General features: G+C 37.8%; 1 long non-coding RNA gene across 2 annotated transcripts in view; it reads right to left on the bottom strand.

Moving 5' to 3' along the window:
- Positions 1–21,955, bottom strand: part of LOC116597851 — a 47,779-nt gene extending 25,824 nt beyond the window's left edge. Inside the window, exons 1-2 of one of the 2 annotated variants that reach the window (XR_004288807.1) lie at positions 21,649–21,955; positions 18,542–18,703 (exon numbers count right to left, since the gene is read on the bottom strand). This is a non-coding gene — a long non-coding RNA (uncharacterized LOC116597851). The remainder of the gene's footprint in view (positions 1–18,541; positions 18,704–21,648) is intronic. The other variant, XR_004288808.1, reaches the window with a different exon arrangement.
- Positions 21,956–26,682: the final 4,727 nt, after the last annotated feature.

Raw genomic sequence — 26,682 nt, 5'->3', positions numbered from 1 at the left:
GTTATTGCACTGCAGGGATTTCCAATTACATAATGCAGAATCAGAACTCTGTTTGGTATCACTTGGCTGCCAGCATCCATGGGTGAGCTGTGTAACACTCCTCTGTCATGTAGCTTATGTGAGAAAAGAATTTTGCTGTTCCAAGAAATGGCACTCATCTTGGAGACCTTCCCAGTTACACAAAAGAGCGTAATTCCCACATTATCCCCAGGCACACTGTCTAGGATGATAACTCTATGATAGCTTTATGTGTAAATTATATACACAGTTCTACTAATGAAAGGCATGTGGGACTGCTTTTTGGTGGTGGCAGGGCAGACATACAAAATCAATTTGTTTTCCAATTTTTAAGTGACACCTGAGCTATCTCTAATACTCAAGTGAGATTGTGAGGTTAGATTGTAGATAGGGTAATTGCACTACGATTATCTAACAGATCAAACCTGGAGTTGGCAAACAATGTTGATGCAGACCTACCAACCACCAGATACCTGGTTTATTTCAGTACTTCAATTTTAAGTCCTTCAAACTTTTAACTCCACACTAATCTCAGTTTTTCATCAGGAACTGCTCTCTCGCATTCAGGCTTAATTTTTCTACATATGAAAGCACACTTACAGAAAAAGAGACCAGAAGATTTTTTTAAAAAGGTGAATTCTTTTATATTTATTATCTATTTGGTGCCAAAATTCCATATGTAGTAGAGTGTGTGCCAGACATGAGATAACCTGGAGGACAAGACAGCGTTCTTTTCCTCTAGGACCTCATGCCTCTTTTACTAAGAAGTCCAAAATATGAAAGTTTCTGTGTACTAGTTATCAATAGCATTTGGAGGATTTTTTTTCTTGTACTAAATTCAATCATTTTAAACCAAATGAAGAACCAAGATTGGAAAACTGAGGTAGGCATAAGAACACCTTGTGTTTGTTGAGATTTTACTGTATATACAAGTTACGCACATACCCACACCTAATGACAATCTTGTCATTGGATTGTTATGATCTCCATTTTAAAGATGAGGAAACTGTGGGGTACACAAGTTATAACACAAGATCACAAGTCTAATAAGTACAGTATGAATTCAAACCAACATGATCTGATTCCCCAGTGCTCTCTCATTCATTTCTCTATACCACTTCATTTTTAACATTTATGATAACCTCAACATTTAGCATTAGTGTCTCAGCTGTTCTTTCTTAAGTATAGTTACAGACAATGTTACATGAGTTTCAGGTGTACAACATAGTGATTCCACAGGTCTGGATATTATACCATGCTGACCACAAGTGTAGCTACCATCTGTCACCATACAACACTATTACAATACCACCGACAGGGTCTCAAGTTTTGCTTAATTTCATTGCTTGATTAGGAAACTTTAGTTTTTTTTAATCCATTCTCCTTCCATTGTATCTAGAAGATCTTAATGGAGGAAATTAACCAAGCATTTTTCTGGGTTATTTCATTGTAGTTGAATATAGGACCATGTTGCTCTCTCAAACTCTTCTTCTATTGTTTTCAAGCTAAATTTAATTTACCAAACACCTGTTACAGGCCAAGCACTGTGTTACGAGGTTTATGAGTGAAGATATGGTCTTTGTTCTATACTTACAGGAAAAAACAGAACAAAAGATCTAGTGAGTGATCCGGTAGAAAGAGTGCAGGCTGCTAAGGAAGCAATGGCCAGCAGGGGGCTCGGGTGAGGCTTCCTGTAAAAAGTGGTGTTGGAACTGTCACCTGAAACTTAAGTAGTATCTGGACCAGCTTTGATCTTTATTTCTTCCACTTTGACCTATCTCCCAGAATGTGGCTTTTATCCATTCTGTTCAACTGAACTGGCATTCTCATTGGACTCCTACCATCACCTAATTCCAAATAGAAGCTAGGCTCTCCTGAACTCTCCTCCTTTTAAAATTCATTATTTAAACTATTTCCTCACCTCTTTATGTTGATTTTCTATAGCACAGATAATGTTAATATATGTTTGCATATAGAACATATAATGTAGGGACATCTGGATGGCTCAGTCTGTTTAAGGTCTGCCTTTGGCTCAAGTCGTGATCCCAAAGTCCTGGGATTGAGTGCTGTATTGTGCTCCCTGCTCAGCAGGGAGCCTGCTGCTCCCCCTGCATATGCACACACATACTCTCTCTCTCTCTCTCTTTCCCTCTCTCTCTGACAAATAAAATCTTTAAAAAAATATATAATGTAGTATATTAACTGTATATGACATTAATAAAAAATTATAAATTTAGTTAAAATGTTTAAAATTATATACCTGTCTTTAAAAATTTTTCTGCTAAGTTATAGGATTCATCTTTGTATTATATGTGGAATTAACATTTGTTGATTTTTTAAAGAGCAAACAGATTACCTACACTTGGAAATAATAGTAAAAAGGGAATTACAAAGAATAAATAAATACAAAGTGTTTATAGTCAAATAAGTATTATTTACTTATAATAAGTAAGTGTTCATAGTCAAAATGACACTGATTCCCAGGTTTTCCTTTTGATCTATCAAGGGACAGAGACATTAATCTTTTTTTGACTCGACTGGGGCCAGAGGAAATGGTGGCATTTTTTCCACAATTACTAAAATTGAGGAATATGTCACTGTCTTCTCAGATAATAAACTTCATACAGAAATTGCTAAGGCTTCCCAAAAGTGCCTCCACTCGAAAGTATTAGACTACATGGGATAAAAGGACAAAATGTTTATTTTCTCACAAATATGAAAATACAAGTATTTCATAAAAATAGTTGAGAAAAGACTTTGAAGCTGAGAAGGAATAAATGTATCTGAGATTACATTTACACAATTTACTATGGAAAATGTAATCATAAGACCGATGTGAGTTAAAACTGCATCAGCTTCTTAAATTTGTCATCTTTGTAGATTCAAGAAGAACACTCAGAATTATGAATGTTAACAGTTCATTAAAAGGTCATGGAATATATTCTATACCTGAATACACTTAATCTTTCTCTCCTTGCCTCCTTCCTTCCTTCTTAGTGAGGTAGGAGTTGATAGGAGAGTGAGAGGACCATATTGGCCCAGTCCAGTGCACGGTATTGTGGTGTTGGAGCCCAGAAGGTACTAGGAGGTTGACTAGGAGGAAGGGAGATGGTGGTCACCAGCCTGGAGCATATTTGGAGGCTGAGGAGAAGTTAAAGAAGTTACTGTTTAGGGGGTAGTGGTAGTGAGATTATGGAGGTAGGAGATTTTACATACAGGGGAGATCATATTAGTATGGTGAGCCAGGTTTCTCACTATATGTACAATTTCTGTGTGGAAAGGAAGAACACTGAAATGAACTTCATGTTATTGGACTAGAATTAGAGTATCAATGAAACTCAAGGTTTTCAACAGTCACTGACAGTTGTGAAAATACAAAATAAGTGTAAATACACAATAATTTATTATATATAATTATAATAAATACATATATGCATATATTCCCTAATACTCTTGACTAGGAGAGCCTGGGAGAATCGACACTCCAGCAAGAATAAACACATCTAGCACCCAGATGTTTGTTTCTAAATACCACCTTTTATAAAAGGAAGCAGAGCTGCTTAGAGAAAAGCTAACTCCAGAGCCAGGACAGAGAAAGTACAAGATGTGCCTCCTTGTGCCAGAAAGTAGGAAAGTCCTCAGTGAATTAAATGAATATGCTAAAAATACATAGAAACCAGATTAGACTCCCACTGGCCAAATCTGGGAAAAAATAATCATCAAAATAAGTAATCATATTAGTAAATGATAAATCATTGAATAAAATAAGAACCCATGAATTCATAGTAATAAAAACAGATAAATGATTAAATGAGGAAAAACAAAGATTCTTCTTATGGTAGACTACAGCTAATAAAGGCAGAATAAATGGTAGAATTAGAAAAGCACCATTTGTCAACCATCATTATAGTAATTCAGTAAAGAAACATGAACAAGGGGCATTTGGGTGGCTCAGTGGTTTAAACAACTGCCTTCAGCTCAGGTCATGATCCCAGGGTCCTGGGATCAAGCCCCTCTTCTGGCTCCCTGCTGTGCAGGGAGTCTGGTTCTCCCTCTCCCCACCTCTCCCACTGCTTGTGCTTGTTCGCTCTGTCAAATAAATTAATAAAATCTTTTTTTTTTTAGAAGATTTTATTTATTTATTTGACAGAGAGAGACACAGTGAGAGGGAATATAAGCAGGGGGAGTGGGAGAGGGAGATGCAGGCTTCCCACTGAGTGGGGAGCCCAATGTGGGGCTTGATCCCAGGACCTGAGCCAAAGGAAGATGCTTAATGACTGAGGGACCCAGGCACCCCTAAATAAATAAAATCTTAAAAAAACAAACATAAATGCATGCTAAAGCTAGGGAAAGAGAGAGTTCAGTAAAGAATGAGATATTTGCATAGTTTCTAATTATCTCCATATAAATAGTGATTAAATTATGAAAGGAAATGAATAACTTCACACCAGAGAAAACTAACAAACACAACCTTAACTAACAGACCAAAGTTACATTACCAGTATTGAGATAAATAATGTGAAGCATTGGGCTATGCAATATCCTGTAACAGGGTACAAAAACAGAGCATCCCTTCTGTGATATTCACACCAAAATTGCATAAGCTAGGGGCGCCTGGGTGGCTCAGTCGGTTAAGCATCCAACTCTTGACTTCAGCTCAGGTCCTGATCACAGGGTCCTGGAATTAAGCCCCTGCTGGGCATAGCTCAGTGGGGAGTCTGCTTGAGACTCCTTCTCTCCATACCCTCCCCGCTGCCCCACTCATTCTATCTCTAAAATAATATTTTTTAAAAAAAACTGCACAATCTAAATCTAATATTGAGGAAACATCAAACATACTCAACTGGAAAACACTCTACAAAATAGGTGACCAGTGTCTAGGTTACAAAAATCAAGGAATCACTAAAGAACTCTTCCAGATAGGAACTTTAGGAAGTATTACCTCTAAATATATCACATGACCCTACATCGGATTCTCTGAGATGACTGGTGAGACTTGAATAGGTTCTGTGGACTAAATGGTAGTAACATATCAGTGTTAACTTCTTGACTTTGATGGTTGTACTATGGTAATACAGGAAAATATTCTTGTTTATCTGAATTACACACTAAGGTGTTTCGGGGTGATGCTGCAACATGGTGTCAACTTACTCTCAGAAAAGTTCTTTGTACTGGACTTATAACTTTTCAGTAAATTCCATATTATTTCAAAATAAACTTACACACATACACATATATATGTAGGTACACCTACACACACACACATACACACACACAGGAAATACTTGAGAGTCAGTTTTTGACTAGTCTTTTTTTTTTTCTCACGCAAATATGTGCACTTAAGATTGGAAAAAATGTATTAGTTTTTCTCACCGAAACTTGTGGACATATACGAATACCAGCTTAGAGTAGAAACCATTTTGCATTAATTTCTGTCATTTGCTAATGACATTATCCATTCTGAAGAACAGTTCTATCCACAAAAGAAGGCCAGACAAATACCACTAATACAGAAATACATGGATATTCTTATTCTTTTATTTGGCATATAATTTTCTATAAGGCACAAATGGTTATTTCTTCTGTTTGAGCAAGGAAGAGTGGCCACTGAAAACTGAGAGAAAGCTCCACAGTTTCAGGGAAAGAGGAATTTCCTCAAGGGAAAAACAGCTAATTCAGCACAGAGGTCATGCACAATGATCAGACAGAAAGAGAGCCCAAAATTTGCTTTGCAGTGATGGATAAGCTAAAATACTCCAGAAAAGAGCTATCTGCGTGGATTCTATTGTTGTCAGGAATAAGAATCTTCTAAATGACCCTAATGCTTAAAAATCGAAGGACCCAGGGACACCTGGGTAGCTTGGTAGGTTAAACCTCAGGTCTTGATTCCAGAATTCCGGTATTGAGCCCCAAGTCAGGAGCCTGCTTCTCCCTCTGCCTGACGCTCCTCCCCCTACTCATGCACTTGCGCTCGCTTACTCTCTCTCTCCCTCTCTCTCTCAAATAAATAAATAAAATCTTTAAAAAATAAAAATAAAAATCAAAGGGCCCATATGCATATTCTTGTCATTTTCTCTTCAACTGACTTCACTCAAGCTTTGGCCTTGACCATTTTACCCAAACCACTATTTCCAAGACCACGAAGAACCCCCATATTGCCTCATGCACTGGTTAGTGTTCAGCTTCTTCTCATTGACTCTATGAGCCAAATTTTACAAGGGTGATCACCTCTTCCTCCTTTCTTCACCTTGCTTTCAAGTCAACACTAATCTTCCCCTTCATCTATTTAGATGACTTTGCAAAGTTGGAACACCCCAGAGCTCAGAGCTTAGACACCTTATCTATGTATGTTTTTATTTTTTTAATGTGATCTCATTCAGTCTCACAGCTCTCAATACAATCTATTCAGGCTGGACCCCTCGCTTGGTTCCAAATTCTAACTGAGAAACTGCTGACTTACGACCTATTAAATAACCAGGTGAGGTGCACCTGGGTGGGTCAGTCTTTAAGCAACTGCCTTTGGCTCAGACCCTGAGATCAGGGTCCTGAGATCGAGTCTCACATCAGGCTCCCTGCTCATTAGGAAGCCTGTTTCTCTGTCTCCCACTCTCTGTTTGTGCTCCCTCTCTCACTCTCTCTTTCTCTCTCTGTGTCAAATAAATAAATAAAACCTTAAAAACAAAACAAAACAATAAGACAACAACAACAAAAAAATCCAGGTGGGTTATTTCCACATTGACATGTCTGGACTCCTGAGCCTCCCCTCTGAGAGCTGCTCTTCTATCTTCCCACCTCTGTTAATGGCAAATCCACCTTGCTAGGGATCAAAACAAAAAATCTTGGAGTCATTCTTGCCTTGCCCTTTCTTTCATATCCATATCAAATCTAGTGCAAATCCTGTCAGCTCTACCTTCAAAATATACCCAGAAGCTCACTGCGTTTGATGACTTTCTCTGTCACCTTCCAGGCTCCAGCCATCTTCATCTTGTCTGTAACACTAAAATAGCCTCTTAAGTGGTCTCACTACTTCAACCTTGGCCCCTAGAGTCTATTTTCAACACAGAGGCCAAAGTGATCCTTTAAAATTCATATTATATCACTTCTCTGGTGAAAACCCAATGGCCTCTTATTTCAAGAGTAAAAGCCAAAGTATTTACAATGCTGTATAAAGCCTACACCATCTATTATTCTGTGTGTGTGTGTTTGTGTGTGTTTTCTTAACTTCACCTTACAGTTCCTTCTACTTGCTCACTCTACTCTCCCCTCTGACCTCCTTGCTGCATCTGGAATATTCCTGGCATGCACTGACCTCAGAGCACGTGCTGTTTCCTCTACAGGAAAGCTCTTGCCCAGACACCTACATGGCGCCTTCCCTTACCTCTCGTCATCTTTTCTGTGATGCCTTCCCTGATTATCCTATTTAGAATTGCAGCTCTTCCCATCTCAAACCACTCCAGGCTCTTGAATTCCCACTTCCTCCTATATTTTCTAACATTAACACTCTCTAACATGCTACATCACTTCCTTATTTGTCTTGTTTCATGTTTATCTCCCTGCTAGAATATAAACCACAAACACATTATTTTTATCTTTTAGCTTACTACCCATGTATCTAGCACTAAAAACCTGGCACATGGTACTCACTCCATAGATATTTATGAATGGATCAAACTTCATGGGAAAACAAGAAAATAAAGTAGGTCACCCTGCAACTAGAACTTGATGGACAATGTAGTAAGGTAGGAAAGAGAGAAAATAGAAATTACAATTTTATACAACAGAGATACCAACCTCAACTTGGCAATAAGATCAGCCCACCCAACTGTAGCTGTTTGAAAGCTTCTTGGGCATCAAAGTATCTCAGAGTGAATAAAGATTAAACCCTGGTTACTTCTAATCTAGTCAGTATGATCTGTTGTGTACGAAAAGGAAAAAAGGGCCAAAAACTTAGATAAAAATCTTTGACAAACTAAGGTCCACACAGAATTTCAGATATTAAAAGTTAATAATACTCAGCACAAAGGCTGATGTTAGCTTAATAATTGTGCTTTTAGCAATTCTAAATATCACAGGAGTGTGGGACTTGTAATTAGCTAATGTTAGCTACTGAAGATTTGGCAAGTAACAGAATCTTGACAATTTTTACACATAAGAATAGCACTTCTAATATGAGAGCTGTCTTGGAATGAGAGCAGTGCTCTTGAACATACACAAACAACAGCCTGATCTCTAAGCTGTGTCTCTTGTCTGTCATAGTACCTATATTTTGAAGATTCTTTGTAGACATCTGGAAAAAGACTTCAAGAACTCCAGGCTGTCTGGCACTAGGACTGAGCAAGGAAAAGCTCATACTATGAAGGCAAGTATTAGTTTCATGACTTTGAGGGAAGAGTATAATCTTCTGAACTTCATTTCCCATCTATAATATGGAAATAATAAAGCTAACTTTTTCAATGGGTTATGAAAATTAAATGAGATATAGTAGCTATTATATAAACATTAACTATAATACAGCCATTGGAACATATAAATATATAGAAATAATAGAATGGGGCACCTGGATGTCTCAGGAGGTTAAGCACCCAACTCTTATTTCAGCTCAGGTCATGATTTCAGGGTCATGAAAGCAAGCCCCGTGATGGGCTCCATGCTCAGCAGAGTCTTCTTGAGATTCTCTCTCTCTCTTGCTTCCTGTGTCCCTTCCACTACTCATGCTTGCTCTCCCTCTAAAACAAATCAATAAAATCTTTAAAAAAATAATACAATGATTAGAATTCACCTGAGTAAATATGACAAAATTTATGTTTGTATTATGTCCCAAAATCTTTTTTCCTCTTTCTTCCACTCTCCCATTCTTTCTCCCCTGAATATCCTCCTCATTTTCACATATTTACAGTATTCACATATTTACTCTACCATCTGATTTCAATCCTAAGGAAATGATCACCTAAATGAAAATCTAAAAAGTATAATTTTTTCCCAAAGTACTAACTCTTAAAGAGATTATTCTCTAATCGGGGGAATTTAGCAATTTGTAAAAAAGTAGCAACAATAATTTTTCTAGCATCAGGAAACCACAACAAATGTGATTTCAACTCAATCATTTTCTTTAATTGATCAGCAATATATTGAATACCTGCTATGTGACAGGCAGTGTTAAGTAGTGGGTATACAGCAGTGAGCAAAGAGATATGGTTCAGACATCCCAAAGTTTACAATCGAGTAGAAACAGACATAAATATGTTAATAGTATATAATTACAGAATATAAGTGCAAGGTGATCGAGTTCCATGAAGATAACAGGTGGGGTATGATAGAAAACAAAGTACTTAAATAGAAAAGTTAGTGGAAGCTTGTCTGCAGAGTTATTATTAGTTAAGTTGAGACATGAAAAATGAGACAGCATCAGTCATACCACAAAACTAAGGAAAAAACATTCCACGTGGTGGCAAGGCTCTAAGGTAGGAAAAGAGTTTGAAGTTTTCTAGAAAGTAAAAATGTTAGTGTAGCTGGGTCATAGTTAAGAAGGATGTGAATAGTTCAAGGTAAAGTTGGTCAATCTTTTGTATCATGTAAGACATTATAAGGAGCTTGGATTTTTATTTTATGTATAATGAGGACTTTAAGAATTTTTAAAAGTGTGATTTGACTTAGTTTACAGTTTTTAAAGATCACAACAATGCCATATAATGAACAATTATGGTGGGATAAAGGAAGAAGCAAAGAGGAAACATGGAGATCAGTTAGAAGACTATTACAAGAATCTCAATGAAAGATGACTGTACCCGCAATGAGATCACAGAGATGAGAAATGAATGGATTGAAGGTATAATATGGAGGTGTAATCTATGTCTTGCTGAAGGACTGGGTGTTGGTCATGAAGAAGGAGAAATAAGAAATGACTTCTAGGTTTTAAGTTTGAGCAATTTGTGGTTGGTGATATATACTGAGATGGGAAAAGAAGGGTTTTCATAGAAGGTAGAGTTCTCATTTGGATATATTAAGTGTAATATGAAACTTAATGTGAATCAACCAAAGAGAGAGATCCAAAAACTAGCTAGAGAAGGCTTCCACATACAACCAAAATAAAACAAAATAACCTAACAAATACATAAAAGAACTGTTTTCAAGACCCTTGATATCAGGCAACAGGAGAGTAATCCCTAGGATACAGGGAATATATGAGATAAGTCTTAAGATGATTTTACTTAAATCCCCAAGAGAGTTCCCACAAGGTGGCACAGGGAAGGGAACTCTGGTAGATGCCCTGAGTAGAGCAAATGAAGTTAAGAGTCCCGAAAAATCAAGAAGGCTAGAGTTCACAGGACAAAAAACTGAAGACAGCAGCACTGAGAGAGAATCCTGGAAATCTACAGAGAATTCCTTTATTCAGTAGAGCACTGACCATCACATGCATTTGAAGAAACTACCTGAGCACTGAGAAAGAACCACCTAAAGGTTGAGAGGTAATTTAACTTACAGTTTACATGGGCTGGGAATAGTCCTGTATACAACAGCCAGACTGGAAAATAATGATTTATGGGGCATTAGGTAAGTACTCAGAAGTATCTTGCTATAGTAATGGTCATTGCCCTCAACAGTGCTCTGATCCCATCTAATAAATCTTTAAAGATTTAAAGGAATCAAACATTTTCCAAATAAAGCTCAAAATTATTTATAGGAATAAAAAAATATCTCATGTAAACAAGATAAAATTTACAATGCCTGGCATCAATTCAAAAATTACCAGGCATGCAAAGCATCAGGAAAATCTCATCCATCATAAGGAAAATAAATAAATAAATAAACCAATCAATGAAACCAATCAATGAAACTAACCTAAAAATGACTAACCTAAAAATGATACAGATGATAGAATTAGCAGTCAAGAATATTAAAATGATTGTTATAGAATTTTTCCCCATATTTTCAAAAACTCAAGGAGAGATATGGAAGATATAATAAAAGACAAAACTTCTGGAGATGAAAACTACAATGTCTGTGATGAAAAATACACTGAATTGTATGAAAAGGAGGTTAGTCTTTGCAAAAGAAAAGACAGTGGACTGAAAGATATGGCAACTAATAAGAATTATCAAAATAAAGGAATGAGAAAAAAAGAGAATCACAAAATACACAGAGTTTCACTGAGGTCATTCTAAAATTCATATGGAAATGAAAAGACCTAGAAAAGCCAAAACAACTTTGGGGGTAAAATGTTATAAAAGTAACACTACCTGATTTCAATATGGATATAAACTACTTAATGAAAGTAGTGTCATATTGGCATGAAAATAAATAGGTCAATGAAACAGAATAGAGTACAGAAATAGAACTACACATGGACAGACAGTGTTTTTTGGGTTTTGTTTTGTTTATACAAAGGTGAAAAGGTATCTCATTGAGAAAGGATGGTCTTTCAAAAAGTGGTTCCATGCATATCTAGAAACTAGATATCCATATGCAGAAAAATGAACTTTGATCAATACCTTATACCAAAAAGGAAAAAAAAAATCAAAACAGACCCTACACTTAAATGTAGAACAAACCATTGTAAAACTTCTGGAAGCAAATATAGGAGAAAATTGTTGTGACTCCGGTTTAGACAAATATTTTAAAAATACGACACCAAAAGTATCAAAATAAAAGGCAACTGCTCTTTGAAAGACGCCGTTGAGAATGAAAACACAAGCCACAGACTGGGAAAAAGTATTTGCAAATCAAATATCTAGTAATGGACTTGTATCTCAGTAAGATACAACCCAATTAAAAAATAAGCAAAAGATGTAAACAGATACTTCACCAAAAGTGATATACATGTAGGAAATAAACACAGAAGAGACATTCAACATCATGTTACTAGGAATATACAAATTAAAACTACAATGAGGTAACAGTGCACACATATTAGATTTAAAATAAAAATACTGACCACACCAAGTGTTGACAAGTATAAGGAATAACTACAGCTCTCATACCCTGGTGGTGGGATTAAAAATGGCACAACTGCAGGGCACCTGGGTGGCTCAGTGGATTAAAGCCTCTGCCTTCAGCTCAGGCCATGATCCCAGGGTCCTGGGATTGAGCCCTGCGCCATCTCTCTCAGCATCTCTGCTCAGGAGGGAGCCTGCTTCCCTTCCTCTCTCTCTGCCTGCCTCTGCCTACTTGTGATCTCTGTCTGTCAAATAAATAAGTAAAATCTTAAAAAAAAAAAAAATGGTATGACTGCATTAGAAATCAGTTCAGCTGCTTCCCCCAATTTTTAACATACATCTACCATGTGATCCAGCTATTCCAACCCTCAGTATTTACCCAAGATCAGTTAAAACGTATGTCCATACCAAGGCTTATGCAAATATGTATAGCAGTTTTATTTGTAACAGGCAAAATTTAGAACAACTCAAATACCCCATCAGTAGGTAAATGGATATTCATACAATGGAAAACCAGTACAATGGAATACTACCGTTGAGCAATAAAAAGCAATGAACTACTGGTAAATGCAGCAACATGGATGAATCAGAGTAATCAATATGAGTGAAAAAAAATGCCAGATTAAAAAAAAAAGATTGAAAAATTTATTTCAAATAGCTCTTTAAAGTAACCTTATTTGTGCTTTGTCATTTTAAAGCTATAGCCCTGAAACCTTTCAAATGCTAAAGGATCATTCCACTGTTTATACCAAATCACTGCATTTGTGTAAGATTCTAGAATACATAAACCAATACACAATGACAAAACAGGTATTTAGTCACCTGAGGACTAGTGAGGGGGTGGGGGAAAGGCATGAGGAAGTTTTGGGAGGGATCATTATAGTCACCATTTTATTTGTGGTGCTGGTTTCATAGGCAAATACATATGTCAAAACTTACCAAATTATACATTTTAAATATGAGCCATTTATTGCTTGCCAATTATTATTCCTTGATTAAGCTGTGAGAAGAAAAAGGAGGAGATGCAGGAGGACAAGGAGGAAAAAGCAGACAATGAGTTTGGCACAGCAGTGTTTGCTGCAGATACAGACGTGGTAGTCATTAGTGTGTAGACAATACTCCAAACCTTGGGAACAAATGAAGCCACACAGGGAAGGAGTACTCCCAAGAGAGATGGGGACCTAGGATACTGCCTTAAGAAAAACCAAAAGTTGATGTTTAGGAGGAAGAAGCTCCCGACCAAACACTTTGTTTTTTTAAGTTGCTTAAATCCAGCCAATATCAAGTTTGAAGCATCTCATCACCATACAGGCTGAACCAGTAGGAATACAGATTTATTTAAGAGAATGTAAAACTTAACCATTCTCGTGTCTTTTTACATGTGTTCCTTTTTGTTAGTCCCTAATATTTATTTAACACGACTATTTTTTATCTTAATTTACAGAAGTTGCCTTTTGTCCCCCCCCCCGCCAATGTTATTTTCAGAAGTTGCACTCGAAACTCTCCATTATAGAGAAAGTATTTTCTTATATTTCTAGGACACATGCTAGCATATTTTTAAAAGGAATTATTTCTTTATTTTGAGAGAGAGAGAAAAAGAGAGTGCACGCACACAAGGGTGGAGTGGCAGAGGGAGAAGGAGAGAGAATATTAAGCAGACTCCACACTGAGCACAGAGTTCAGCTTGGGGCTCTATAATCATGACCCTGAGATCATGACCTGAGCTGCAAACATGAGTCAGTGCTGTAACCAACTGTGCCATCCAGGCGCCCCTGAAACATGCTAGCAAATTTTGAAGACAAAATGCATTTTAATGTAATGTTGAACTAAGAGCGTTGTATTTGTCATGTATCATCAACAAAGTACTGATACAAAGTATTCACAGAAACAGAAAGTGTGAACATTGTCATTTTAACTGATATTCATAAGTGTCAGTGTATCTTAAATTAAGCTCATTAGAGTTCATAAATAAATAAATTTTGTGTTTAAGCTTAATATAATTTATGTCAAGTGACTTAAATTAACTTTTTCTATTTTGTTCACTTCTATTTTGTTATATTAAAGCAAAAGCCCTGAGACCTTCTAGATGAAATCCTCATATTTTTATCAGAATTGGAATTTTATTGCCAGGAACAAAAAAATCCAATGCACCTCTTCCCTCAGGCTTCTATCTCAGCCTATCCACGCTACTTCTTCCTCCCCATCACCAGATATTTCTGCAGGTGTTGCTTGTGGCCCGTGGCTTCACTTCCCAGTCCTCTCAGCTCTTCTGAAACTGCTCTCTGGAAGCCCCCGTGAAGTCTCAGGCACCAGCTTCCCCGAGCTTGCTTGTCTGTTCTCCCTGCTCTCCCGTTCCTAAGCTTGTTGCAACACTCGACACTACAGATGGCTCCAATCTTCTCACGACTCCCTTCATCCTCTCTGTGCAGGCTATTCCTTTTCAGTTTCTGAGTCTTTCCTTCTCAGCTTAAATTTTGAATCAGCAGGCTGCTATTTTGTACTCTTTTCTTTATCTTCCCTCTTCCTGGACAATCTTATCCCCGTCCATGGTTCTGCCTCCAACTTCATAAGTTATGTGCATTTCCATGAAAGAAAGACTGTTCTCTCTCTTGGAGCCAGAAACACCCTTGCCCAGCCCAGCTGCTTGGCTAATTCATACTGGATCTGGAAGATGCAGTTCAAGACAGTATATTATTTTTAATGGCTTAGAAGTCATGTCCACTCAATAATAAGTCTGTTAGCGAAGGATAAACTTCACTAAGTACAGATTCCCCCACTACCTGAAAGTAGAGTGTGCCCATGAAATTTTATAAGCCAGAATGGAGAAAAGGCAAAGATGCAATTACTACTAACTTATAGGTAACAGATTTTGAGCATTCCAAGACCCCCCCCCAAAAAACCTCTCTTAGGGCACATCTTACTGATGGAACCACAAAACAAATCTAGATAAAGTCAGATACTCTCAGACACAGTTCAAAGCTATGGCAGACACCGAGATGTTGGGTGTGGTTCCTGAAGAAGCTGGTGGGGTCTCTCTCGCAGCTGGGGTAAACACCGCCTCTATCTATCCTGCCTCACTCACTGCAAAAAAAAAATGCTGAATGCTATTTTTGTTTCTTGCCTTTTTTCTTTTTTTTGTAAAAGCAAAAATTCCTTTCGGATTTCTCTCAGTGGAAACCGATACCAATGTATATCTTAAGTAAAAGGAAAGCAGCACAAACAGACCGTTCAAAATAATAAATATAATAAACTATCTAATAATCACAGGGCAAGTGACAATCAGACAATCTGTTCCAATTTCTAACACATTTACTTGGGGGGGGGGTTCAGAAAAAGAAAAAAAAAAGCAAATATAAACTTGTGGTTGTTGGTTACAGAGCAATACATAAAAATTGTGGGGGAAAGCTCTAGAAAGTAAAATAAAAGAAAGGATTTGAACTTTCTCGTGGCCAAGAGCCAGGGCTCATTCTTCATGAATCTTACAGACATCCTGTCTAGTTGAAAGTAAACAAAAGTAAATGAAGGTATAATCTGCAACCAGAAGTTACAGCATTATGCTGAAGCCCAGAGAAGCTCTATTCCTCACATTAGGGACTCGTCACTGTCCTAGATGAAGCCTACTTAACATGCTGACTCTTGCAGCATCATCTGCCTGGGACAAGGCTCAGATAGATCTACAATGAGATCCACTTTATTGGTTAGGGAACCCAGAGGATCTGCAAAGTCTTTATTCACATAGATGCCACTAATGGAAGAATGTGTCTCACTGTCACAAAAGCAAATTGCTCTTCATTTTTATATGAAGTTATTCACTGAAGAAATTCGTCATCAAAGTCACAGCTTATGAATAATTTTGGTGTATATAATTTTATCCATATGTTCCATAATCATGTAAAATTAGCCTGCACAAAGTAATTATTTTTTCACTTCTTAGGAATACTTCCTTTGTATTTTCTAAAGAAAATTCTAGTGTTTATAGCTGCCATTATCTGAAATTATATACTGACCTCAATCTTTCAATTTTCACCAGAATATTCCATGTTTGTATTTAGTGAAGAGAAAAGTGTGTATGTGTATGTGTCGGTATACAGAAAGAAAATATAAGAGAATGGAATTAAGAGATGGTACAGAAATTAAACATTTATGCAAATTAATTTTATAAAAAAATAATGTGTGGATCATAAAATAAAATATTAAAAGTTTACTACACTCAGTAAATTTTAGTTATGAATTTTTTAAATGCTTATTTTCAAGATCTCCATATTCACAGGTGAAAATACTTACATATTGCTCATTATGTTCCTGGTAACCTGCCTATTTTTATTTTTTTAGTTTCATGGTTTTCATATCTGAATCATGTTAAAACATTTAACGAGCTCTCCAAGTGAAATTATTTCTCAACTTATTTCTCAGCACTTCCTATTGTTTCTAGAGTAGCAGATAAGATCAGTACATATGTATAGTTAAAAGAAAGACATTCTGTTTATTATTCTTTGGTGACATTTTATTGGAAATGAATTATATTCATGTAGTTTTAACATGAGAACATAAAATTATAACTCTTAGAAGAGACTAGAAATATGGAGTAGATAGGTCAATGACATTTATAAAGAATATTATCTTAAACAGCTGTCCATTAATATGCTTCTGAGCATATTGCTTGGCAGACACATTTATAATACAGGGAAGAGCTCGCTAAGGCTTTTATTTCAATTACTGTGAAGATTCTCCAGGGTGACGCTAGGTGTTCAGGATGAAAGGCCACTGTAGTTAGTCAATACATTTTCTGCTACTAATTTTCTCTACTATTTTCTCTACTAATAAGATTGAAGTACATTATTTAATTGTTTTAGGTTCCAAGATCTTAAAAAGGGTAAAGATGTTAGACTTTACAATGAAACAAAACCCTAGGGTGCTAGAGGGTTCGCTCTATAGAAACAGGTCTTGTCAGGAGTCATTGAGCTGATGTCTAATATCTATACTGACTTTTATCAGAACACAAGTGGAATGACTGTAGCATGATAATACTGAAAGTGAGCTTCTCGGCTAATCAACACATGTAAACTTCCCCCATAATTCTAATAGCATGGGTTTTCAGCATGGCTTTCTTATTCAAGTCTAGCTCATGAACCTTGAAAAGGACACTACAAAACCCCCCAACCCTTTCTTCCTCGCCCCTATACAAACAGCTTTTCAGAGGAGTTAACTTAAAGCAACAAAAGGTGAAAGATCAATCATGAGACCACAGAAAGAGCAGCAGTCCGACCTACTGCCCTTTATATACTACTGATTTCCTCCAACATAACTTAAAAAAAAAAAAAAAGTGAAAAGGGTATTTCCATTTTCTGATTTATTAATATATTTCTTTTGAGTTATGCTAGTTCACACAATCAAGAGACTTCTGTCCTAAGCAAGTGACTATCAAGTCCCAGCATTTGTAGTAAAAGAAAACAATTACTAATAACTGCAATTTGTTGTTGGTTGATGATTATTAAGCATGCATGTTTGAAATCCAGAATTTTTACATGATGTTAGTCTATCACCCCCATGTCTCTTCTTCATATTATGTACTTTCTTTTTTTTTTTTTTTTAAGAAAAAGAAAGAGTTGCGTTTTATAAATATGTTGATGGAAGAAACTGCTCAAGAAAACCTAAGTCTCAGATAAATATTCTTAGGAATTTTTCTCAAATTCAGAATTTAAACATCTTTTTCTCCTCTCAGGAAAATAATTTTTGAACTAACTTAAAAATGTCCAAAATGGCTTGTGGCACGTGTTGGCCCAGTTTCTTTCTGTACTAGGATAATTTTTTATGTCTTTCTCAAGTTATACTATTGATGTTCATCTAGACAGTAATAAGCTAGAAACTCTGTAAAGATAGAAGTAATGGCACACTTATATGGTAGCAAAACAATTTTGTCTTCTAAAATCAGTCACTATGAAATGTTATCTTGCCTTCAGGGAGCCTAAGTTTAGAATCAGCATCCCTAAATTATTATATTTAAAGTGAAGACAAATGGATGAATGTAAACTGCCATCCAATGTCAGTAAAAACGGGACACAATCCCATCCTTAGAGCTGGTAGAAAATACAATCAGACTAATAAATATAAAGCTCAGAGGACTGAACCGTATGATAAAGGGGATATATTCTTACCTGAAAATATGGGTTTTTTTTCCTGGTCATCAATTGTACTGTTAATGATTTAAACCATATATTTTACCTCTGCTTTCTTGTATTTCTAAGGTAATGCTGCTTTATTTTCAAAATGTTTATCATTTCTGGGGCGCCTGGGTGGCTCAGTGGGTTAAAGCCTCTGCCTTCAGCTCGGGTCTTGATCCCAGGGTCCTGGAATCAAGCCCCACATCGGGCTCTCTGCTCGGCGCGAAGCCTGCTTCCTCCTCTCTCTCTGCCTGCCTCTCTGCCTAGTTGTGATTTCTCTCTGTCAAATAAATAAAACATTTAAATAAATAAATAAATAAATAAATAAATAAATAATGTTTATCATTTCTATTTGTTATTTTTTCCCAAAATTTCTGAGAGCTCCATAGAGTTCCCTACATGTATGCAAAGGTATGCAAAGCACATGACCATTAATCAATGCTGTCATCCTCCCGGGTACACTTCCCTGGCTCAGGAGCCTTATGGGCCCTAGTGAATAGAAAAGGCCCAAGCAGTCAGGAATCAACTTCACAGTGTTTCTTCAGAACCCCCGAAAGGTGAGAAGTAACAACCACAGAGCATCAAGGACTCCTTGCATAAAAAACAAAAGTAAAGTCCTCAGTAAAAGACAAATAGCTTTCTCAGAGAATGCAAGATTTCAAGTGATAGGCAAGGGCAAGACTTGTGTACACTTCCTGGAACCTCTACCAGAACATCAACACTGACTCCCAAAGGAGAGTACTGAACTGGGGTGAATCAGCCGCCTGGTGTCAGAGCCTGACACTAAGCCTCAGTGGGAGTGGCGGTGGAGAAGGATGTGACTGAAGCTGGTGTGAAGCTGGATCCCATATTGGCAATCATTTTATTTGCCTTTCCTCCAACTTTTAGCCTTCTGGCTCCCTTTCTACATCCTGCTCAACAATCATCCTGTACCCTCTTCCCTAGATAATCAACATTTACAACCTGGTGAGTGTGTTTCTATACCCATTCCCATGAAATCATGTATAAGTGTAAGGTTTGATCACTGCTTGGGGCCGTATTATATACACATTTCTGTTCCTGTACTTCTTCCTTAATACATTTTAGAAACCCCTCCGCGATATAGCTCTAATTCATTCTTCTCAGGAGTTGGTAATACTTCATGTTATTGATATGTCACAATTCATCACCATTCTCTTACCTTTTGTTTATATGTTCATTTGCTACTACAAAAAGTTCATTCAGGCAACATGTCTTTATCAGATGGCCCTCTAGTACCATCTGGTTTGACTCCAGCAACAGCAGTGAACAAAATCCCCGCCCTCACAGAACATCCATTCTAGAAGAAGGGATGGACAATGCTTTATTATGTAACATAATGTGATATTTTTCTAAAGCTAAATAGGGAAAGAGAAGGTTACAGGAAATTACTTATTACTTTAAATGCAGAGGTAGGGAGAACTGCTCTCAGACAACCTGAAAGGTTTGAGAGAGTAAACAAGAAGGAGGGTTAGGAGAAGAGCGATCAAGTAGACCGAACAGCACCAGGTCTCTGAAAGGAGAGCACATGCACAGAGTGAGTGACTGAGAGTAGAAGAGCACGGAGGGTCTGAAGGGAGAGCGTGTGCAGTGTGACTGAAGACAAAGGGCAACGCGGCCATGCCCTTGTGACTGATGCGCAATGAGCACTAGGACGGAGGCAAAGGCATCAGCAAGATATCACGCCCAGGGCCCGGATGCTGTAGGGCGTGGTAGGCTATGGTAGGCACTTTAGAAAATGCCACAATAAACATCACAGATCTTGCTAGATTGGTTTCCGAACAGGTTGTCACAATTGACATTTCTACAAGCTGTTTATAAGTATAATGGTTCCCTGATACCAAGTGCAATTTTCTTTTAATAATTTGATGTGTGTAAAGTGGTATCTTTTGTTACTTTAATTTTCATTTCTCCATCTGTTAGGGAAGTTGAACGCTTGCTAATTTCTGTTTGAATTAAACACTTATTTATCTCTGTTTGATAAGAAGGTAAAGAGTCCTTACTATGTGACATACGCTGTGCTGTTGTTAACACTTCACATGAATTTTCTCATTTAACAACCCAGTGTAATAGAAACCATTGATGAGGAAACTAAGGCAGAAGGCCGTTAAGTAACTTGCGTAAGGTCTCATAACTGGGTAGTAGTGGGTTAGGAATTTAAAATGCAGGCAGCCTGGCTCTAGAGAGTCCACACAGCTGTTTGCCAGGCATTTGAGTTTGCTATTCTATAAAATCTGCTGATAACCTTAAAGAGTATTAGAAGAAGAGAAAATATGTACAGAAAAGCTATACACATGCAGACTTTTCTCCTTAGCTTATCATGTCCGTCAAATCCAAAGAGAGGTGCGGATATTAGAGCCACTGGTGAGAAATAGGATAGTTTCACTATGTGAACAACAGTATCATCTCAGGTTGAGAATAAAAATGAAATTCTGGTGCCATCTCAGGTCCATTGGCCTCTGTAGTAATAGATACCAGAGCCAGAACTGGAGACTTTAAATTAGCACAAATATAACACAGCTCCTGGCCAGGAGAGCTTGCTACAAGGCCCAACACGTATCAACACAAGATATAATTGTCTAGGTTGGTAGGAAATAGTCTTTGAAATATGCCAAAATGCGGACTTTCAAGTGTAATGATAATAAACTAGTTTATAGCAATAAAAATGTGTAAGATGTGTAAATATCAACACTGAAAGGACCCTTTGTAATTATCATTGTCCAGTCTTTACACAGAACCTCTGGATTTCTTTCTCACTTGATCTACCTTACATTGTATGAGGGATGAAAGGGGAAAAGTGGAAACAACCTGGAAAAAGCACAAAAGCCCTGAAGCTCAATGGGAGACAGGGTCTTGAAGAACACAAACCGCAAATAACCTGCCAAGTCTGTGTTCCTTTTTCATGAAAAAGAAGGTTTAAGGATGCCTTAGTAATCTAATACCGACGATATGGAAAAAAGAAATGATTTCAAACATTGAAACATACACAGCATTTTAAATGAGTATCAAACCCCCATTTAAAATAGCTACATACTCTTAGACATGGTCTTGAATCCATCCCAAATTTACAACTCTTGATGTGGGAAGAAAAAGAGGATCCCTGCTGAGCAACAGGCCTTTATCTCTGTGGATCACTTTATAAGTTTAAATTTCCACTTTGGACTTAAAGACAGACTTTCAGAATGAAACAAAAGAAGAAATAAAACATCAGTTATATTTTCTAGTCCTATCATTTGACTTTTAAAATTCCAATCATCTTCCATCAAAAAAAAAAAAAATGCATTTCCTCTTGTCTAGACAACATAACCTGCTTCCTTCTCAGACACGCCACTTGGGACCCCAGGCTGTGTCTCACTTCACTCACACCATCTTTAATTCCACCAAACCCAGGTAGCTATACGTCCCTTCCACACCGCAAAACTAGGGAACCCTGCAAAGTGGTGCTTATCATTCTTGAGCCAGTGCTTTCACCAGATTCTGTTTTGAAAAGGATTTGTTCCTGTTTTGTTTTAACTTACCTTGTGAAGTCTCATCCCTGTGACATCTGACGGTGGCTTTGGGTGTAGACTAACTCGAAAAAAGAAAGCAAGTAGTGGTTAAGGAGGCGGCTTTCTGCAGAGCAGACAGGTTGAGCAATCTAACACAGAATGTGCTAAGTTCAGGTCAGCCACCAATTAGTAAAACTGAGAAGTCAACGGTAGTGTTTAACACTAGTTGGCTTAGTGTTCCCACTACCTCCACACATGGAGTAGTGAAGCATTCTGACCATAATTTTAACCTCAGAGTTCTGCTTTTTTAAAATATTTCTTCTACCTTACCAAAACTTTTTGTAATAGACTGTATTTTTGAGAAAGGAAGGCTTCTTCCTTTAAGACCTATTATCCAGGAACCACTCCATGCATGTCTTAGACTACATCACTACTGTGTCTTGTAAGCACCTTCAGGACAGGATCCATCTCATATTTCTTTGCATTCCTCCCAATACTAGCACAGTGTGTTCCTAGGGGGTGAAGATATGCACGCCTATGTCGTTTATTTGATCATCCACTCATCCATTTATTCACTCATCTAAATTATTAGATGTCTGTATATTAAGCTTCTCTTCTTCATGCCCTGAGAATACAACCACAAATAAGACACAGTCCCTGCCCTGGAGGTCGTAAAATCTGGCTGGGTTAAGAAAACTGAGCCAGTAACTGTGTCCAGCATGTGAGAGGATAATAAAAGTTAATATACACTATATTGGGCCCCAGTGGGGAGATGGGCAATCTAACTGGGGGTGAAAGAATTGGTCAAAGGAGATTTTTGAACTGTAAGAACATCACATGGGCATTTTCCATGCAAGGAAATGCATTCCCCACTGGAAGTCCAGCATATGCAAAGATCCAGAGGCACAATATCATACAGTATGTTCTGAGAAGAGCAGCTAGTTCATATTGATGGAGTACAGAGGATCCTGACCAGGGATGAGATGGAGACATTAACAAGATGATTTTTAACTTCAGGAGCCATTTCTTTCACAATAAAAATAAATGGCAAGCATATCCATGTAATACTTCTTCAGAAATATTTTAAAGATTGATCACTTAAAAGAGAAGTGTTAACAAAATCTATCAAGGTGCTTTCAATAACATATATAGCTCATGCACAAGGAGAAAAAAAAAAGGATATTAACAGAGTTTCACAATGGTCAATGTTCTAAACGCTAACTCGTGAAATAGAAAGAGATTTTAAAATACTAATCCCTTTTGAAGAAAGTATATCCACTCCATTTTCATTTAACATAATGACTTAGACCTAAGAGAGAATTACAGCAGCTTTAATAGTATCTGGCACACGGTAGATCTCAACAAATAGTTGTTAATGGAACTACCACATATGGCTGCAATTAGCAAACAAAGAAACGCTTTGCTTTGCGTACTGAGGCCAGCTCCCAGGCCATAGCTACTACTGCTCCTTTGATAAGCAGTCTTTTTCCCTTGGGATCCCTAGAAGCACCTTCACTAGGTCTCTTTTTGGTCACTGCTCCTAACTAACGTTCCCTCTGTCCCACACAGAGCTGGAGATACTTGAAAATGTAGTTGCTAGGTTCGACTGGGAAGCTTTGAAGGAAACAGTGCTCAAGCTATGGGCCTTGGACATGCAAACCGAAGGAGCAGAGCTGCAGTTACCACCACCAACAGCAATTCAAACTATGCAAATCTAAAAGGGAAAAGCACGGTCTCCGGGAAGCAGATAAACCATTTCTTCTGTGCTCTGATCTTTACTGTCTGGTACTACATTGTTGGGGAGGGAAAGGAGAGGGCAGAGAAAGGACCCTGAAGGAAGTGCAGGAGAGAGAAGTGTTAGGGAACAGGGTACTATAACAGAAGGCAGTCTGACGGAGTGGTGCCAATGCTGAGGCCAGACCCAGATGCCATTTCAAACTCCAGAAATGCCTCTCTAGACACACCTGCCTCTCCTTAGTTCACCACTTCTTGGTGTGCTGCCAATCACTCCCCCTCCCTTCCGGTCCTCTTTAGAACCCCCTTTCCTTAGACTCCTCCCATCCCTTTGTTCGGCAACTACCCCACTATCCTCCTTTCATCAAAATTGATCCCTTAGAAACAATGAGATGGATGGGATTTTGGAAACCACCCAACGCAAACCCCTTATTTCACATCTGAAGAATGGAAAAGACATATGAAGACAGGAAAAGTCTAACTTCTCCTCCAAAACCGTTATTTCTGGAGTGTAGGAGAGATGAACCTCTGTCTCCTGACTACCTCCCCTCCTCCCCCCAACAAATTCAGGGCCATTCCACCATAAGAAGTTATCACTGCTCCTATCAGCTTATTAGTGGATGACTATGGCTTTAATGTAGGTATCACACACTAAACCTGGACTCTGTCCTCTTTCCAATAAATCATCCATTGGTACTGAGTCCCACGCTCTGTGCTTCTGTTCTACTTTCCTCACTCAAATACTTTACATGCCAGCCTCAGTTACCCTGCCCTGTCATGGGTCAGTCTATCTCAATGCTGCTACAGCACTCCTTCCCTCCTCTGAACTCCAGCCCTGCTCATCTAAAATTCATTGTGGAAGCATTCATTTACTTTCCTGACTAAGCTCCTGAATTGCTATTTGACTTACTCTTATCTTTTGTTCTAACCTAGAAAATAATCTTTTTTTAGGGAGGAAAGAGGCAGAGGGAGGGAAGAGGGAGAATACCAAGCAGGTTCTATGCCCAGTGGGGAGCTGACATGGGGCTTGATCTCATGACCCTGAGATCACGACCTGAGCCAAAATCAAGAGGCAGATGCTTAACCAACTGAGCCACCCATGCACCCCCAGAAAATAATTGTCTTGAAAGAAGAAGCCCCATTTTATTTACTTCTGTATTTACCCATCAGCTAAGACTATACAGTGCACAGGACAGAAATTTGAGAAATATTTGCACAATGAGCAGACTCCACTCACAGAAAGGATGCATTAATGAAAGAAGGTCGCAACAAAAAATAAATATTTCTTAGCATGTAGGTTTCAAATATTCTGTAAATCTTGCTATATAACTAGCTTGGACCATACCAAGAAGATAAATGGGCCAGGCAAAGCTGTAAAGATTCTTTAGACCTAACCTGTGTTTGTGAATTAAAGAAAGAGGGAGGAAAAAGAGCTTCGTTCAGTTTATTCAAATTAGAAGGATATGCCTAACTTGGTGATCTTGGAAATCCTACCCAGCTCTTAAACTCTTAAGTACTCCAATCTATCCCAATCGCTGGAATTTGGAATGCTTACATTTATAGCAGTCTTCAAAGTGTTTTCCCAGAATTACACTGCAAATCTTTAACAAAAAAAAAAAGATTTCTTTTAGAGACAGAGAGCTTGCATGCACTCGGGGCTGAGGAGTGGTATAGGAGGAGTGGTGTGGTAGGAATGTAGGTAGGGGGAGAGACAAAAGGAGAGGGAGAAAGAGTCCCAAGCAGATTCCTTCCTCCCTGAGCCCAACCAGCACTCAATCTCAAGAGCCTGAGGTCACAACCTGAGCTGAAACTAAGAGTGTGGGCTTAATACACTCTACCACTCAGACAGCCCCATCTCCCACTGCCATGCTCCACTGCAAATCTAAGCAAATAACCTCATCCTTCAGCCCTTTCCTTGATGAACCTCTGTCTTACTCCTTAGAAAATATGGGAGGATGTGGTCTAAACTATTTCGGGTTTTGGTTTGTTTGCTTGCTTTATGTCAAGATTGGAGGTCCAGGTGCAAGTATGCTCCAGGAAATTACCTTGGTACTCGGGATGTTTTTCCTCTCTAATTAACAATATATAGAAAGTAGAGCCTAAAACATTGTAGGTAAAATAAAAAATAGGTAAATTATAGGTAAAATAAATTTTACTACTTAGACTGAGGACAAAACTACTACCATTTGAATTTTATATATGGAAATTTGGATACCAAATTACAAATGAACATTTGGAACAGTCTGTTCATATATTAGAGAATGTTCCCAGCTACATTTTATCCAGTAAAATCAATGTTCTTGAACTTATTTTTCTAAATAGAATATGGCTAAACATTTGGGTGTATCTCTAGTCTTTCCTTAATTGGGCCCATAAAGAAGGGACCAAGCTTAATATCTCAGCTCTTTCCAATTTCTTTTTTTTTTATTTTTTTAAGATTTTATTTATGTATTCGACAGACAGAAATCATGAGTAGGCAGAGAGGCAGGCAGAGAGAGAGGAGGAAGCAGTCTCCAAGCAGAGAGCCCGACGCAGGGCTCCATCCCAGGACCCTGGGATTATGACCTACCCGAAAGCAGAAGCTTTAACCCCCTGAGCCACCCAGGCGTCCCTCATCGCTTTCCGATTTCTTTGCAGAATGTTTTTGTTTCATTGGGAAGAAATCAACTACCACATAGTACCTAATAGATGCTATCTCTCTGGAAAAATTTCACTTCCACACATGAAAATTTTAAACCTTAAAGTATTCCTTTTAATTGAAGCTTTAGTTACTTACACTCATTTTGAATTGAAATAAAACTTGTTCACTTAGCTCAGTTTAAACTAAATCACCTCAATTGGAAACAAGTAATGTTTTTAGTTTAGTTTAATAGCTTGCCCTTACCTAGAATTGTATCTTATCTAAAAAATGGCTGGTGTATTTCCTACACACCTCTCTATATGAAGGTACAACAACACAGGTTTTCTTCTAATTTAACAAACTATCAAGCATCAATTGCACATAGGAACATACACCAATCTAATGTTAGAGGCCACTGAGTTTAAAATAGATTTCTCCACTCTCAGGCAAGCTTCATCACTTGCTAGGGCATATCTGATATCTTTATCCACATTACTCAGATGGAATATCAGCAAAAATTTAACTCAACTCTTTAGTGCAAAATTTCCAGGAAGCATTATAGTAGCAGCATGACACAGAAGCACACATTCAGTCTTTGGAGACAGGTAGGGATTTTAATTCTGGCTCTGTCCCCTATCATCTGTGTGATTTGGAATAAATTAATTAACCTCTCTAAGCCACAGTGTCTTTATCTGTAAAATAATACCTAC

This window comes from Mustela erminea, chromosome 8, assembly GCF_009829155.1.
Source record: "Mustela erminea isolate mMusErm1 chromosome 8, mMusErm1.Pri, whole genome shotgun sequence".
Lineage (NCBI taxonomy): Eukaryota > Metazoa > Chordata > Mammalia > Carnivora > Mustelidae > Mustela > Mustela erminea.
Note: the sequence above shows the minus strand (reverse complement) of the source record. Positions and strands in the feature narration are given on the sequence as shown.